This window comes from Cavia porcellus, unplaced genomic scaffold (genome assembly GCF_034190915.1).
Source record: "Cavia porcellus strain 051 isolate PalLab524CR breed Dunkin Hartley unplaced genomic scaffold, mCavPor4.1 scaffold_1, whole genome shotgun sequence".
Taxonomy (NCBI): Eukaryota; Metazoa; Chordata; class Mammalia; order Rodentia; family Caviidae; genus Cavia; species Cavia porcellus.
Window position 1 is genome coordinate 226,690,158 of NW_026947484.1, and position 16,468 is coordinate 226,706,625.

Genomic DNA, 16,468 nt, shown 5'->3' on the forward strand with positions numbered 1-16,468 from the left:
TTTTATAATCTTTCTTGAGCATCATCATAATACCCTATCTTTGGTTCTTTTGATTAGCCTTAATATTATATATACTTAAGAGCATATTTTATTTAGATAATGATCAAAACATTTAGAATTATGCTTAACAGGTAAAGGATTTAAGCTGGCTATTTAATACAGTATTTGGCTAAAAAGGTTTGGCAGAAAGAAAAGATATGGGCCAGAAATCTGACACTAAACTACAATGTCAAAAGTGTAAGTTGTATGACATGTTGTATTTTGTGATCATTTTGATAAAACATGATAACATAAGTTATATGACACTATTTTTAAGCAAGCAGCTTTGAAGAAATTTGATGTCTGATTTTCAGGAATATCATACATGTATTAGTCTACAACTACAAAATCAGATTTATTTTGGATATCTCTGAAGGAAATAAATAGAAATCACTTGGGAAACTTGAAAATTAGCAGTAGAGGAATACAGTCAGAGGCAATCAATACAATATTTCACATGATACCTGTTGGAAGATGTTCTTTATAAAGGAAATGTCACCTTCCTCCTGGGGTACTTTCCCTGGTCTTTTTGCGGTTGAATGCTACCTGGTACCATGGTAACAAACAGACACACAGACTGCATATGATAGGAATACCAAAAGCTGTGGGATTTCAACAATAGAACTTCAAAGTGTAAGGAGGAGCAGCCCAAATTACAGCTTTGCAAAAAACTACAGAATTCATAAAATGGAAAGTCTCAAATGTCAGAAAGAAATTTATCAATGAGCACTCTGCAGAATATTATTATTCTGATGAGAACTATAACACTAAAAGGACAAAGAACTTCAAGAAAATTTCTTTTCCTTATTACAAAAAAAGGTAAAAAAATGAAGTTAGCAAATCGTCTATCGAGGCTGTTTGGGTAGAAAGGAGCTTGTGATCAAAGATGTCCTTGGCTTTGATTTTTAAAGACATTTCCCACATAGGATAAAGAGATAATATATTAACCATTGTTCATTTTCTGTTAGTTGGTTCTGAATACCCTGTAATATTTTCATTCTCTTGAATGATTTCGCACTGTCTTGTGATGTTTGATACTATAGTATATGAAGGTATACTCAAATATTTCAAGGGACGAGACACTATGGTAACTAGTGTTATGTCTTGTTGTCTTGTGGTGAAACACTATGTTGCTTAAATTGTTTTATTCTGACCTGAGTTGTTATGTCTTCCTTTATCTTAATCTTTTTTAAAAATTAAAAAAAAAGTACTCAGATGCCAGGAAATTAATGAAGAAAACAGAAAGCACACTGCTTCATGAAGATTTTTATGGCTTTTATGCGCAAAGCACTTGAAGCTAATTATTTCGATAATAATCAGTGAATGAAAAGCTGTCCAGGCAGAATACTGTCTTCCATGACCTGTGGTGATTCCCTGTTTCCTCAGAATCTGTGGGCTGCCTCACAACTATTCTCTTGGCTTTTCAAACTTTTGGGGTTCAAGGAGAAGTTAAATGAATTAATCTTAAATTTTCACTGATCCTCACCTTTTTACTACCTGCTCTTACAATATCCAAAACCTGGAGAGAGGCTACTCATACGTGAAATAAAACTGTCTGAAACTTCCTAGCACAGACATTCACAGAAACAAGGAGTTTGCAGGAGGACAGAGTCTCCTAGGCCAAACACTGAGGATCAACCAGTGAAAGCTACGGGATTTTAAATTCAGTTTTGGTCTAAGGTCTGATATTTGACTTTCATAATACTCGCACACTCACAAAAGAGAGATTTGTCTCTTTTTTTGCCACCTGGAAAATTGATATGCACTACCTGGCATTTTCCATAAAAAGACACTAAATTTACAAGCCTAGTCTTTTTTGACATTTAAACACATTAATTTTCCAAGGAAGAAATAAAAGGTGATTTTGACTTTATAGCCGTATATAATAGTGGTACAGATGCATTTATGTCTTAATGTAATAGAGATCATTGGGACTTGAAAAAGGGAAATTTTCCTTCTATACGGCAATTCTGTTGGTAAAACTATCTCAGACTATTTTAAGATTAAATTCTTGGTTTTGGAATATACATATGAACAGATGATAGTATTTACTGGTAATCACTGGGTCTGTCATTTTCTAACATTTGAGATCATTCACTTCTGGGAGTGCTCTAAAGGCATGTTTTGTTCAAATATATCTTCAGAAATTCCAAAATTATTGACTTACAGTGTATAACTAATTTATTAGTTGTTGTTAAATAAAATGCAACTAGAAATTAATCCCTGTGAATTAGAGTATATGCCAAGTGGAGCACTGGTGCTGTAGTCAAACAAATGCTTTAAATTCTAGCTCTGATATTTGTCCTTTGTTCATGTGACTCAGTTGAAGTGATTACTCTTAGCTTCCTATTTCCCTCTGAAGAGTAAGAATAATATCAGCTACTGCACAGGAGTATTTTAAACATCAAGTGAAACCATACATATGTATCCATTGCATAGCAGGTGGGTATATTTTTACTGGTAAATTACTCTATCACCTGACCTCATTCTGTGTACTTTGTGTTTGTGAAAGAAATCCTATACATTTATTTGATAAAACAGTCTACCTTATGGAACAAATAAGGAAAAACTATCAAATTAATCACAGTTAAAATTCACTTACAATAACATGAGCTAAACCTTTTATTGTTGACTATGTTGTCATGTCAGAATTCTTAATTAAATTTGCAAACAACTTAAATACAGTATTACATATAACTCTGAAGATCACAGCAATTTTATGAGAAAATACTCAGATAACACCTAAAACATGTCTTCAGAAACATTTATGTGACAGAATATTAGGCACATAAAAATTAAGGAAAATATGTGAAGATACAGCAAGAAAAGCTTTCTATTTATGTTGTTTTTAAAATATTCAAACATTCATTTTATGAAGGTTAATGTTGTCTCAATGTTTGAGAACATACATATTAAGTTTTGAATTTTAGAATTACATTTAAATTGTGTTCTAATAAGTCCATTTGTGTAATGATATGTGCTGACAATTTCACATCTCAGAAATGTCACAACTTAAATAATTATAGCAACCCTTTTACTCTCAAAAATAGCTCGGTGTCATTGGTATGACCACATCATAATCAAAGGCAAGATGAACTGGTCTGTGGCTGGCCCGTATGGCCCTTATAACCAACTCATTTCCTCCGCAAGCCGCCCTTTTTCTAGCTGGTTTCATCATGAGGATAACACGGATCAAGGAAGTTCTGACCTGCGATCACACTTCTAGTTAGCTCACTTGGTTTGGTGTCAAAGCCCAGGCATTTAGATTTTTCTTAAGAGTAGCATTTTGTCATTATTTCACCAAGATCATCTTTTAAACACCCTTGAATACTAGGATAATAAATTGATATTGAAAATTAAAACATTTCATTAAATCACTTCCTTTTGATTGAATTAGGATTCACAAAGAAAAAGGTTTTCTTCTGAATATGTCTACAAATGTTTACTCAAACAAATCTCATACTTTAAAAATAAATATTGGTAGCATGAAACTTAAGCACTAACATCAAATACCAGTATGGAAAGTAGTTGAAGGTGTCAGAATTTGAAAATTAATTTTGACGACAAAATAGAGAATAAATCACTAATTATAATAATTCTGTAAAAAACCTTAAGTGAATAAAATTGAAGTTCTATAAATGTTAATGTTTTATTAAAGCTCAAATAGCAGTATAATGTTCCTCAAATGCTGTTTTTATTTCTTTTTACTTTAATTCATTAGTCCTATTTTATTTAGCTATTTAAAATTTACAATACACGGCAGCTTGCTTCGGGAACACTGTTGTTTGAGAACAATTTGGTTCACAAAAATATTCAGGAAAATTTTGCTTTTGTTTGTGACTGCTGTATTGGATGAGGAACACTGTCCAAATTTTCTTTTACTCAGGAGCAGGAATGAAGTTATCTTTCTAGAATCTCAGAACAAATTATGTTATGAACCAAGATATCATTATCCCACAGGAAGTGTTCAAATCTGCATGATAATATTCAGGTAACTGGCCAACAAGGCTCAGTTTCTCAGAAAAAGTTATTGTACCAAGGAGTTTAATGGCATGAGTGAAAAAAGATTCTAACTCAGCTGGCTATATCTTATGAACTGAGCTCAAATCAAAATAGTATTGGGAGAATGATCCAGGAATACAAAATTTCTAATCAATGTGATCAGCTCCTGAAACATCTCTGCAATGAACACAGTTAACTTAGGAGGTCAGACATGAGATACTGAACTATGATAAGTGATTTTAACACTATGGCGATCACAGTCAAAAAATTACAATATAGGATGCATGTATTCCAGATAAATCTTTATTACTCATACATACTGAAATGTAAAAATATTTAAAGACTGAAAATGTACATGCATTATGTTTATATAAAAACACACCATTTTAAGTGTATTTTTATACAGTGTCTAAGGGTTTGAGATTTCCCTTTTGAACTCACCATACATAGCACAGTGCTTAACATATTAATTAAAGAATAAAAAGGTGACAGCAGCATTTAACTCTCAAGGAGAGTTTATATCATCACTCCGAGCGTTTAAGTGCCCACTCAGCTTCCAGCCACACAGGACTAGTCTCTGCAGGTTTCCTGGGCCTAGCTGGACCACGCCCAGAAACCTTCTTTGAATCCTTGAAACTATGGCACCCAAGGTAACTCCAGCACACCAGTGTGTGCCCAGGGAGAGTTTAAGATCATGGCTCCCAGATACTAAGTACTCATCCAGCTTCCATCCCACTAGATTAGGTTCGGGAGGTTTCGCAGGCCCGACTAGACAATGCCCAATTATCTTCTTCAATCAGGGTCATAAGGGCACTTGAGGGGAGTTCCAGCACATTGGTGCTAGCCTGAAGAGAACTTTGGACCATGACCCACAGTGGTTAGGAGCCAGCCCACCTTCCTGGAACACCGGAGGTGGCATGGGGTATCCTATGGGCCTGACTGGACCACACTCAGAAACCTCCATTCAGTCCCAGGAGCCAAGGGCATAGCAGGCGATTTCCAACATGCACAGGAGAAGCTTTGGAACATCACTTTAAAACATGGAAATGCAGGAAAATGACAAGGCAAAAGAACAAAATGCAATCTCAAACCTCCATCACATTCCAATAAAGCCTAGGAGATATGAACATAGAAGAAAATATATACCATACACATGAAATGCCTGGAATAATATCAAGCTCAATTGATTACAAATAGCATTATTATTATTATGGTCACTTAGAAGTTTACTGAGACCCTGTAGTCCATATATAGTCTCACTTTGAAGTCCTTTAGATCACTGGGGATTTTCAAGAATGGATTTAGCAAGCCAGAGGCATTTACTGGGGATGCTGCAATCAGTGCCTGTCTTTCTGATTAGCAGCCTTTTCTTGTCTTCTAGGGGGCCTCACTCCTTTTGATTACTCCTTTCTCAGTAAGTTATTTTATCAAAATGATCACAAAATACACATCATATAAACTGAGGGATATGTCTGGTTTCTGAAATCATTACTCCTTTTTCTATATGTTCACTGTGGTTTGTTCCATTATTCCATGGAAGATTTCTTTTCTCTCTTACTGGAGATTGAATATAGGGCCTCAACTACTGCTAAGCAAGTACTTTACCACTTAGCTGCATATTCCGTCCGGCTTTAAAGAAATCACATCAGTGCTAGATTAATTGCAAAGACAGTTTCTAAGAATTGCTCACTCCAATTCTAATTCAGCAGATGCATTAAATGTATTTGATTAAACAAATTTTTCCCTGTGTAACATGTGGGCAGGATTCAAATTTTGTTTAGTACTTACCTACCTGTGGAAGCTTCTCTGATGTGGTTTTTAAGCTTGCATTAGAAATGTCCTAGTTTCTCTGCTATGACAGCCTAATGTTCACCAATAGAACCAAAAGGATTTTTATTATTTAGACTCTGTTTAATACCAATATGCACGAAAAAGTATATAGTCTTCGATGTATGGTTTTCTTATTTTCAAAGAAAATATAGTTAATGAATTTCACTAAGTAAGCATCTACCCTGTGCTCCCATCGAGTTTCTGTCTCCCACGGAGTATTACTACTGCTTTTACTTCTAGAATTCATTTAATGTTCATGTAAAAGCTTGTGTACTCTGTTGTGTTCACTGTGTTTTATGGTACTCAATGATATATTTCTTTAATCCACAGTGTTGCATAAATTGTACTTTGCTCTTTAGTTTTACTGTATAATTTATTTTGTGTCTACTACACAAGCAAACCATTAGGCAGAAGATAGGTATTTGGATAGTGATGCTATGAATGTTATCCTACGTGTCTTTTGATGAAGATCACACATGACTATTGGTACACACCTAAGGGAAGAATTGATGAACTCTGATTTAATTTTGTAACTAACACTTATCTGTTTTATTAAGATCAACACTGAGGAGGTCCTGTATGCCTCTATGTGATTAGCATTTTCACACATAGAAACCTTTACTTCTGGTTGCAGCTTTAGAGCTGACAACAGAAAACCATGCAGTATTATAGAACTTTAGGGTATAGTACTTTAATTATTGTCTCAGACCTGATGCAATTCACTGAAACTCTCTATAAAAATCATCAAATTATTGCTATTTATTTTTCAGGGTTTGCATGGGGATCAAAAATACTTTTTCCTGTGTTTTAGATACCAAGACTCTCAGGCAACATCCTTGTATATCTGGATGTCTCAGAAAAATATATAGGTAGCTCTGAATACTCAACCTTGTGGAATATTTTTAGTCAACACTATAAATAGCATTATTGATATTGTCAACAGAAAATACTTCCATACAATCAAGAGGTGAACTCAAGTCCAGGTTTGGTAATTTCCATTCAAATAGCTCATCTAGCATGCCTGGAGCCAGCTTCCCTCTGGCTTTGGATACTTTTTAGACCTGTAACATATACACCATATTTCTTGCACTCAGTCTACCCACAGTTTAAACACAGTTTAGTAGCTGGTGCCTACTAGACACCCTTCAACCCCTTGAACTGCTTCTTGACATACTATTAACCCAGATCCTTGTGCCTCCCACATCTAACACTCATTAGATTTCTAAATTAACTTACTTTTCATATTTTACCAAAACCAAGGTTCAATCAAGTTTCATTTGTAGTACCCATATAATCTTAACTTCTCAAGGACATATAGCAGCCTACCTTGATTATATCAGCCATGGCCCCGGACTGACATGATCGTTTCTGTCTCGCAGGAGTTTCCTGAGTGTGCACACTTTGTTGAGTGCCGGTTCTCCTCCACTTTTCACCAGGACTCCCGGCTCATGCACCACTGAAGGCATCATGAGTAGTTCTGCTCCATAGGTATCTTTCTTTTAATTTCTTTTTTTTTTTAATATATGCCTATACTGGTTCATTCTTAGACTTACATAAGTGTTCAAAAGGATTGCATTACTGACAAATCTAAGTAAATGAAAATAATATATATTTAGAGTTTATTTTTTACACTCCAATGACTAATTATCATATCCAATTCTTATGCCATGCGGTGGGGGAAACCAGCAGGTCTATAAGCCTCATGCAAATTAACTTTTTAATGACCTTAGCTAACAATTTTTTGTACATATACAGGTCTGTCTGAGCAGCATTCAGTTCCACAAAGAGATCCCATACAATTAGTCTGTTGGTCTTAATCTTTATATTATCCCAAATATAATGGTGGATTTCACCAGACTTCCTGACCTGCTTATGTCTACCTTATTTTCCATCTGGGGAGAAGACAGTTATAATGGGAATGGAAACACATCATGAAGTAGTCAGATCATTATTTCCTTCTATCAGCAAAGACTTTCACATCATAGAATCCTAGAATATGCAAATGTATCTTAATGCAAAGAAAAATTACAAATGTTATTTTAGCATGAAATGTATGTCCTGCATTTCTCGATTGACCTCTGATTTTAGCATCCATAACTCCTTCAACATCCTCACGTATTTCCCTTTCCAAATTAAGTCCCATTTTTCATCCTGCAAGTATTCCTTTGTGTCCTCACTGAACAGTCTTGACTTTTTTCTCTTTTGCATTTTCCTGGTAGTTATTGATTGTAATTAAGCCCAGTTTTTAGGTCTCCTCCACCTATCTCCTAACAACTTGTTGAGAAACTACAGAACTCAAAATATTGTCTGTTTTAAAATTAATATTTAACATTGTTATGTTGGCTGGTCTGGTCTGATGTTGACTGGTCTGGGCTCTCACACCACCCAGAAATCCGGCTACCTTTCCCTTCTAACCTTATGTCCCTCGATCTATTTTGTGCTTTATTCTTTGTCAAACTTTCATCACTCCATTCGTTTGTCCTAATTTCTAGCTGATGACCTTTTCCCTCCCCTGTGGAAATGCAGCAGTAATCCAACAAGACTTTTTCATTTGTCCACCACTCCCTCTACTCTACATGATTCTGAACACTGCAGCTCTGCCTTTCTCCTCTCACCATGAATGAGCCCCACCCCACTTCTCTAAGGCCACTCTTTCTCTATGTATTGTCATCTCTCACCTTTCTCTCAGAGGGATCTTGCTCCTGAAATTGTCCTTGTATTTCTGGGTGGTATCATTAGATTTTCCTCTTGCCTAGATCAATAACAGCATGAGGGAATCTTTGGCTTACAGGAGAGAGTTGTGTAGTCTCGTTGCCTGCATTTCTCTAGCTTATTGTTTCTTAAATACACTCTACTCAAGGCTTGTCTGTGTGGTAAACAGAAACCCCACTCATTGAGATAACCACTGTCAAAAATAGTGCTCAAATATTGTGCTTCATTTTCCTTAATCTTTGAGGCATTTTTAACATTGTTGAAACGCTTCAAGTGTTTTTTTTTTTTTCCAGCATCAAGACTGCATGCCCTCATGATTTCCCTCTGATCCTACTCTATTTGCTGTTGTTATCTTTTGTGATATCATTCTGTTTGTCTGATCTGTACCTTTTCCAGTGTGTGTATTCATCTGTAATCCCTCATTATATAATCTAATCTAGATCTGTGTCTGGCTACAGGCATAATTTAGCTCTCTAAAGTTCCCAAATCCTATTTCCAGCTCAGCCTCTCAAGGCCCTTTTATCAGTATGGTGATAGCTACTCCTGGGTCACATTTCACCAGTCACATCTTAGCTGTTGACTCTTACCTCTTTAGCTTGCTTTGCTCTCTGTTTCCTGTTACTGCAAATAGGTCACAATGACACTCATATCAGAATATTCCTTTTTATCCCAGCTCCTTCTTTTTCTTACAACCTATAGCATTACATCTTATATATGCCACCTTCAAAATATGCCCCATTCACAACTGTGACAAATTCCAAATTCCACTGCTACACCACTGCCTAAGGTGTTGTTGTTTCTTCCCCAGACTTTGTCTTCCTCTTCATCTTTGTTGTCATCTTCTTTCTTCTTCTCCTTCTTTTCCTCCTCCTGCTCTATCTTCTTCTTCTTTGTACTGGAAATTGAATCTAATACCTTGCACTTGCCAGGCGGGCATTTGTGTAGCTGAGCTAAATCCCCAGCCTTTTCCCCAGACTTCTCCTAAGGCTTCTTGATTAGTCTTTCTGCTGTTTTTCTCCTTACCAAGTTTTCTTTTATTTATGCACCACATGTCAGCCTTTGAGATGCATCACATAGGTTACAATTTCCTTGCTCATTCTATTGAGTGGCTTCTCATCACAGCCCTCATAAACTATAACGCCCCTGTTTTAACACATCCTGCGAGGTCTAGCCCTTGAGACGGTAGGCTCTCTGGCCTTTGGTCAGACACATGCAGCAAGCCTGGTTTCCTTAGTACTTTTGAACAGATTAAATACTTCCTGTCCTAGTGCATTTGCACCCTGTATTAACTCAGTCTAGATACATAAACTGTTCTCCACCTTATTCAGGTTTCTGTCCAAAAGCCTCCTCCTCTAAAATGAAAATAATTTCCTTCTCAGCCTATCTGAAATCACAACCCTCATTTGTCTACACTCATTACTCTTAGCTGTTTTTTCATCGTGGAGTATGTATATATTCATGGAGTTTTGTTCTTTCTTGGTATTTTGGGCCTAATTTTAGCCAATGGATTATAAAATGCATGCATGCAGGAAAATGTCGTATTTGCCATTCTATCTCTTATAACACTCCAGACACATAGTGGGTGGTCACCAAATCTTCGTTAAATACTTGACAGCATCTGCATGGGAGGAACAAACTGATCACTTATCTGAGGATGTTTTCTTTAGTGAAATCAGTTATAACAAATCATCTCTGTATCATCTCCACTCACGAAAGAGATGATATAGGAACAACAGTGACTCAGAGATAGTGTGGGCACTGGAGAAAATCTAGGGAATGAGAGTGGGTGGTGATTTCCCAAGGTTGCGGGGGTCTTGGGTGGGCTTCTCACCAGCCTCCTCACATCTTCTTTGACAGACTCTCCTTGACTTCTTCACAGACATAGTTTCTTGTGTAAGCAAAATTAGAAAGGTGGAGTATGGAGGAGGTATGGACTTAGGATTTTTGAAAAACATTTCAAGTATTTGTGCTATTTTGAAGTTGCTCATAATACTAAACCCTAATTGTTTATTTTTGTAAATGTAAAACAAAACTAAGATTAAATGTTACAAGTCAAGAGAAGGACTTTAAGCAATGATATTGAAACAAACACCTGTGTGCTAAGTACTCAGCTTAAAAACTGGCACCTACACTGATACAGTTGAGGCTCTGTGTGTTCTCTGCCCTGTCTGCATCACCTCCCCACACATGTACCTCACAGGAAACCACATTCTGGATGGTTAATCATTTGCTTGTTTTCTTTACAGTCTTACATCATAATCAGGTATTCTTAAAACCTTAAATTTAGTAGTCACTTTCAGTAGAGAGGTGAGCTGCTAGAGGCCATAGATTTTTCTAATTTACACATTTATATTTTCTCTAACTCCCATCTTTCACAGATACTGAAATTATTTCCTGGACACTGGATGATGTATCCCTTATTTCTTATTAAAATTCCAAATTTAAGCTATCAGAAATCAGTATATGCAATTGAGAAAACATGAATTCAGGGAATGCCTCTTTCTTTGAATATTTTCCAGTCATTTCTAGTATTTAAGAATTTTTGCCATGTCCTTCTAGTTCACCAGTTTACAACAATATTTTAAATGTGTATTTGGCACATTAATTTTAGCATTGTCTATTTGCCTGTCCACCTTATGGGATATTTCTTTCTTTAACTGCATTTCTTTCTTTGATTGCAGCACGATTCTAAGATTGAACTGGGTGAACATAGTTCTATGAGCATGCATATCAACAGAAATTTAAAGGGGGCATTACCTTAGTTAAACAAGAGCACAGTGTGTCTAGGAGATTCTGTCAGTTTTAAGCCTAAATATTTTTGTGAAAAACGCAAGTGTGCTCCTATCCTACATAACAATTACAATAAACATTGGTCAGGTTTTTACCATATGTGATATACATTTCTAATACACAGCTTGGATTCATTTCATCTGCACAGAAACCTTATGAGACAGGTCTAAGCTTTATCACATATTACAGCTCATGAAAAGGAGACATAGATAGTTTAAGAAACTTTCATCAAGTCATGCAGTAATAGAAAAGCTGGAATCTAAGAGATCTGAAGGAAAAAACAGCTGAAATGTGACTATTTAAAGAATCATACAGGAAGAGAAAGCAACCAATGAAGGAGTCAAAGACCAGTGCAATCTTGTCCAACTGAGTAAGGGCTGGGTGGTAGATTTAACATGTGGTGCCAAAGAGAAAGAACAGGTGGAGAGACTTGAACACCGATCGAAGTGGGGGAAAGGTGCTAATAATGGTGAGAGATCATAGCAAGGGGATTCTCTGACACAGTAGAGCCTTAGAAATGTTAGTTAGGACAGCAGGGATGAGATACAAGATATGGTTTTCAGGCAAGAAAATTAGAACATAACAAAAGGATGACAAGAATATAGCAAATCTGACTTGATGTAAAATTGGGGAATATATATCCAGGTAACTAATGCTCTTAATATCTCCTGTTTTACAGGTAGATTTTTTTTTTAAATTCATGGTTTCATGCTTTTAAATAAGGGTATTGGTTTAATAGATCTGTTAAGTTTAAAAAGACCAAGGCACAAAGATCCAGGTGGACCATTAGTCAGCTTAATACGTCATTACAACTAATAGTCATTGCCTCATGGCTTCTGTCACTTAAGTTAACAAATATATCATTAAAAGGGTTACCTTTCAGGCAGAAAATTACAGATTATTGCTTTCATGGCTCCATTTCCAGGTGCTGTGTTCTCTTATTTGTCCCTATAATTCTATTGTTGACAGAAAGGGTAGATTTTTTGCCCTTGACTTAGACTGGCTCAAGATTTCATTTAATCTAACAGTGTTCAAAACCATAATTATATATATATCTTGCCAGATAAGCTCATAGGAATGCTCCACTTATAATAAATTTGTGTGGATACTAAGAAGCTATATTACTGTTTAACATAAATAGTTGAGAAAAAATATACACTGACATAAATAATGTGCTTACAGTATACACAGTTTATATTACTGCTTTAATGAAATATATGAAAAAATTATGAAACTAGAAGCTCCAGAAGTGCATATAACAGATCACTGGCAAAAGATAAATAAAAAAAAAGAAATTTGAGTCAACAAAAGATTAAAATAATATTTGGGAGTAGTAAATGGGAGAGGAAGTGGAAGCCCATCTTCCCTCATTACCTTGAGTCTCTGATGCTTGTGCCTCCTTCTCATTGAGTGTGTATGAGTGTACTTACATGTGCTCAGTGTACACATAGCAACACAGTAAAAGAAAGTTAAATAAGTATGGTAAAAGCACGAGCATTTTAGAGCTGGAGGGGATATTCAAAATTTTGTAATCTTCCTTGCTTATCATGAGGACAGGGTAACATGGACAATTAAATGTGTAAAATAAGAGAGCTTTGAAAATGTCAAAATCAGTCAATTTTAGCAAATGCTACAGAAGTTCCAGGAAGAAATGAATAAAAACTAAAGGGATCAGGTGGGATGTTTTGGAACTTCATGGGGAAAAATGCTGTTTTTAATGAAATTATGGCAGTTGTGAATCTGGATTTCAATGGCTCCAAGTTAAAAAGAATTGTTAGAAAAATGCTGTACCAGGACAAGCTGGGCAAAGAGAAGTGACAGGTGGTGCTGTGGTTGAGGACATGATGTGCGAGGAAGTGGCAGGCTTTGAGGCGACAACCCAAGAGTCGCATAAGGGACATAGTTGCTGTGATTCCTTCCTGGACATTTGGGGATCCAGGTTGGAAATATTTTAATTAGGGAGCCTTTGTGCAGGGCTCTATCATGGAATCTTAATGTGAAGCAACTAATTTTGATTATCTGACAGTGTTTTCTCACTTAAAAGGGCATTTAACCCAAAGAACAATTTCTCTAGCAAGTCCTGAAGCCTCTATTGGAAAAGAAAAGAAAAAAAAATACAGAAATGCACAGCACTAACTAGTGCTAACAATCTGTCCGTTAGTTGCTCATTACTTTTCATACCCTCAGATTAGAATGAAATCCTGGAATTCAGGAATAGCACACACACACACACACACACACACACACACACACACACACACCTGTCAGTATTTGTTGGTGGCCAAAAGAATAATTTAAAAAAAAAATTCAGCTTTTAGTAAGATGACTATTTTTCTCATTTCCTTATTAACAATTGTGACTTAAAATTCTACAAAAGATAAAAAGACAAAAATGTTTAAACCTTAATGTAATGAAAATCAATGAAGTACACTGTAGCATGTAGTTCCCCTCCCCTCTCCTCTCCTCTCCTCTCCTCTCCTCTCCTCTCCTCTCCTCTTCTCTTCTGCACAGTAAGTGGAAAAACATTTTAAGATATTTATGGAAAAACCTCCAAGCTTCTGCCCAGTAGCAGCAGTCTAAAGGAAAGTCAGTGAATTGCTCAATTCCAAGAGGCACTTATTACCCCATTCACAAACATAACTGGACATGGGATATGTGCTTTCCTAACACAGAGCTTAGTGGAAGAATACTCTTTCAATAATAGTTTAAGCAAAATTTTGTTGATATAGATGAAACAAAATAAAACAGAATGAAACCAATTAAAATAAAACAATGAAAGTGATACAGAACTTCCAAACAAGATAATAAGAAATCAACAGTCTCCCATAATATATCTCGTTATCTTCAAAATAGTTACCCATACCATCAGACATAATAAACTCAAACAAAACAAAACTATTTAATATGTATCTGGGGAGGCAGGGCTCTGATTAGAATCTTGCCCACAGATAGAGGAGGCAGTTTTCAGCAAATGGTCTGAGCCTGCTCTAAGCAGGGCAGCAGATGAAACAGAACCCATCAGTATTTCCAAATCAGGGCTATAACTTCTGATTATCAGTGCTCAGCTCTGACCTCGCATTTAGCAGTTATCTTTACCCTTATTTTTTCCCAGCTTCTGGTGCAACAATTTTCCTCCCCATTTCCTGCCTTCCAGCCTTTTAAACATTCTGTGCCCTGAGACTCATACCTCACACAAAGTTTCTCATTTACCCCACAATGTGGGTGAATTTCTTGAGTACCTCGGTTTAAAAGACACTCCGTCCTCATGCTACCCCAGTATCTGATGCCAGTTCCAACCAGTACCTTAAACTACAGACTTGTGTGTCTATCTAGCACGTATGTATCTAACATGAATTTTATCTTTGTTTTGTTTTGTTTTGTTGAGACAGGGTCTCACTCTACAGTTCAGGCTGGTGTTAAACTCACTTACGTAGCTCAGACTGGCCTGGAACTCACAGCAATCTTCCCAGCTCAGCCTCCCAAGTGCTGAGATTACAGGAATGCACCAACACACTCAGTTCTAATATGAATTTTGCGTTTCACAACTTATATTTTTCCACCAACACACCTACGCCTTTGAAGTGCAACAAACCTGCTCCATCTTAAAAACAGAGAACAATATTCTTTCAGCTGCTTTATGAGAACATAGGAGTGAAACTTGACTCAGTTTCCCTCACTTTTAACCTCTAGTTTCTGGCACATCCTATCAGTTCCATGTTTACACTGTCACCACCATGTTTCCCAGAATTGCTGCAACAAGCTCTTAACTGCTCTTCTGTTCATCTGCAGTCAGTTCTTCACGCAGTATTCACAGGGATCTTTTATTTTTATTTATTTATTTATTTTAAAGAGATACAAACAAAAATGAACAATTCAAAAACAAAACAAAACAAAAAAGCAACAGGCAACAACAAAACAACAACCATAAAAAGCAATGGTGATATAAGATTTTAAAATAAGCCAACAGGAATTTAACAATGGTTGTTATATTGTCTACTGTTATCCGTAAAATAATTGCTCTGGCTACCAGATATAGACACACAAGGCTGATCAAACAATAATGACTACATCTATTGTAACTTTTGGATCTTATTCACTCTTTCAGTTTCTTAAACCAGCAAGACAGTATGGTGTTTACATGTACAAGTACATTCTTTGCAGTTTGGTTTTCGTTCATGAACTCTCAGCCTACCCCTAAATCCTCGAGATTTCTATCTTCTTTATCTCTTTAAAGGGTAGGTTTAGAGTTTCTGTCTCAGTAGTTATATCTTTGATCTATTTTGACTTTATTTTAGTGCATGGTGATACACATGGTTCTAGTTTGAGTCTTTGGCATGTAGTAAACCAGTTTTTCCAAAGCCACCTATGAAAAAGGCTTTCCTCTAGTGAACATGTTTAGCCCCTTTGTCAAACCTAAGGCAGTTGAATGTGTTTGTATGTGTTGTATTGAATGTGTTGAATTGTATGTGTTGAATTGTATGTGTTAGAATGTGTTTGTATGTGTTGTATGTGTTGTGGTGAATGTGTGTTCTGTTATGTTCCATTGATCCTCAGCTCATTTTTGTCTTGTTTTGTTTTGTTTTTTCCAGGATCATGCTGATTTTATTATAGCAGGTTTGTAGTACAATTTGAAGTCTGGAATTGTAATGCCTCCTGCCTTGTCTTTGTTGTCCAGGATTGCTTCTGCTATTCTGGATTTCTTATGGTTCTATATGGAGTTTAGAAATGTTTTCTCTAGATCTGTGAGGTATGCTAATGGTATTTTGATTGGGATTGCATCAAATCTGTATAACAGTTTTGGGAGTCTGGCCATTTTCACAATGTTGTTTCTTCCTATCCATAACCAAGGGATATCTTTCCATTTTCTGAATTCTGTAATGTCTTTTTTTTAGAATACTGTAATTTTCAGCATACAAATCATTTACTTATTTTGTTATATTGACTCCGATGTATTTCTTTTTTTATTTTGTTTTGTTTTATTCTCTCTAAGATAAAAAAGTATAGATATTTAACTTCTATACTTCCTCCATGCCACATTCACATATCTCCAGAACTTCCTTAGGAGAGAAGAACTAGAGCGGCAAGATCTCAGCCA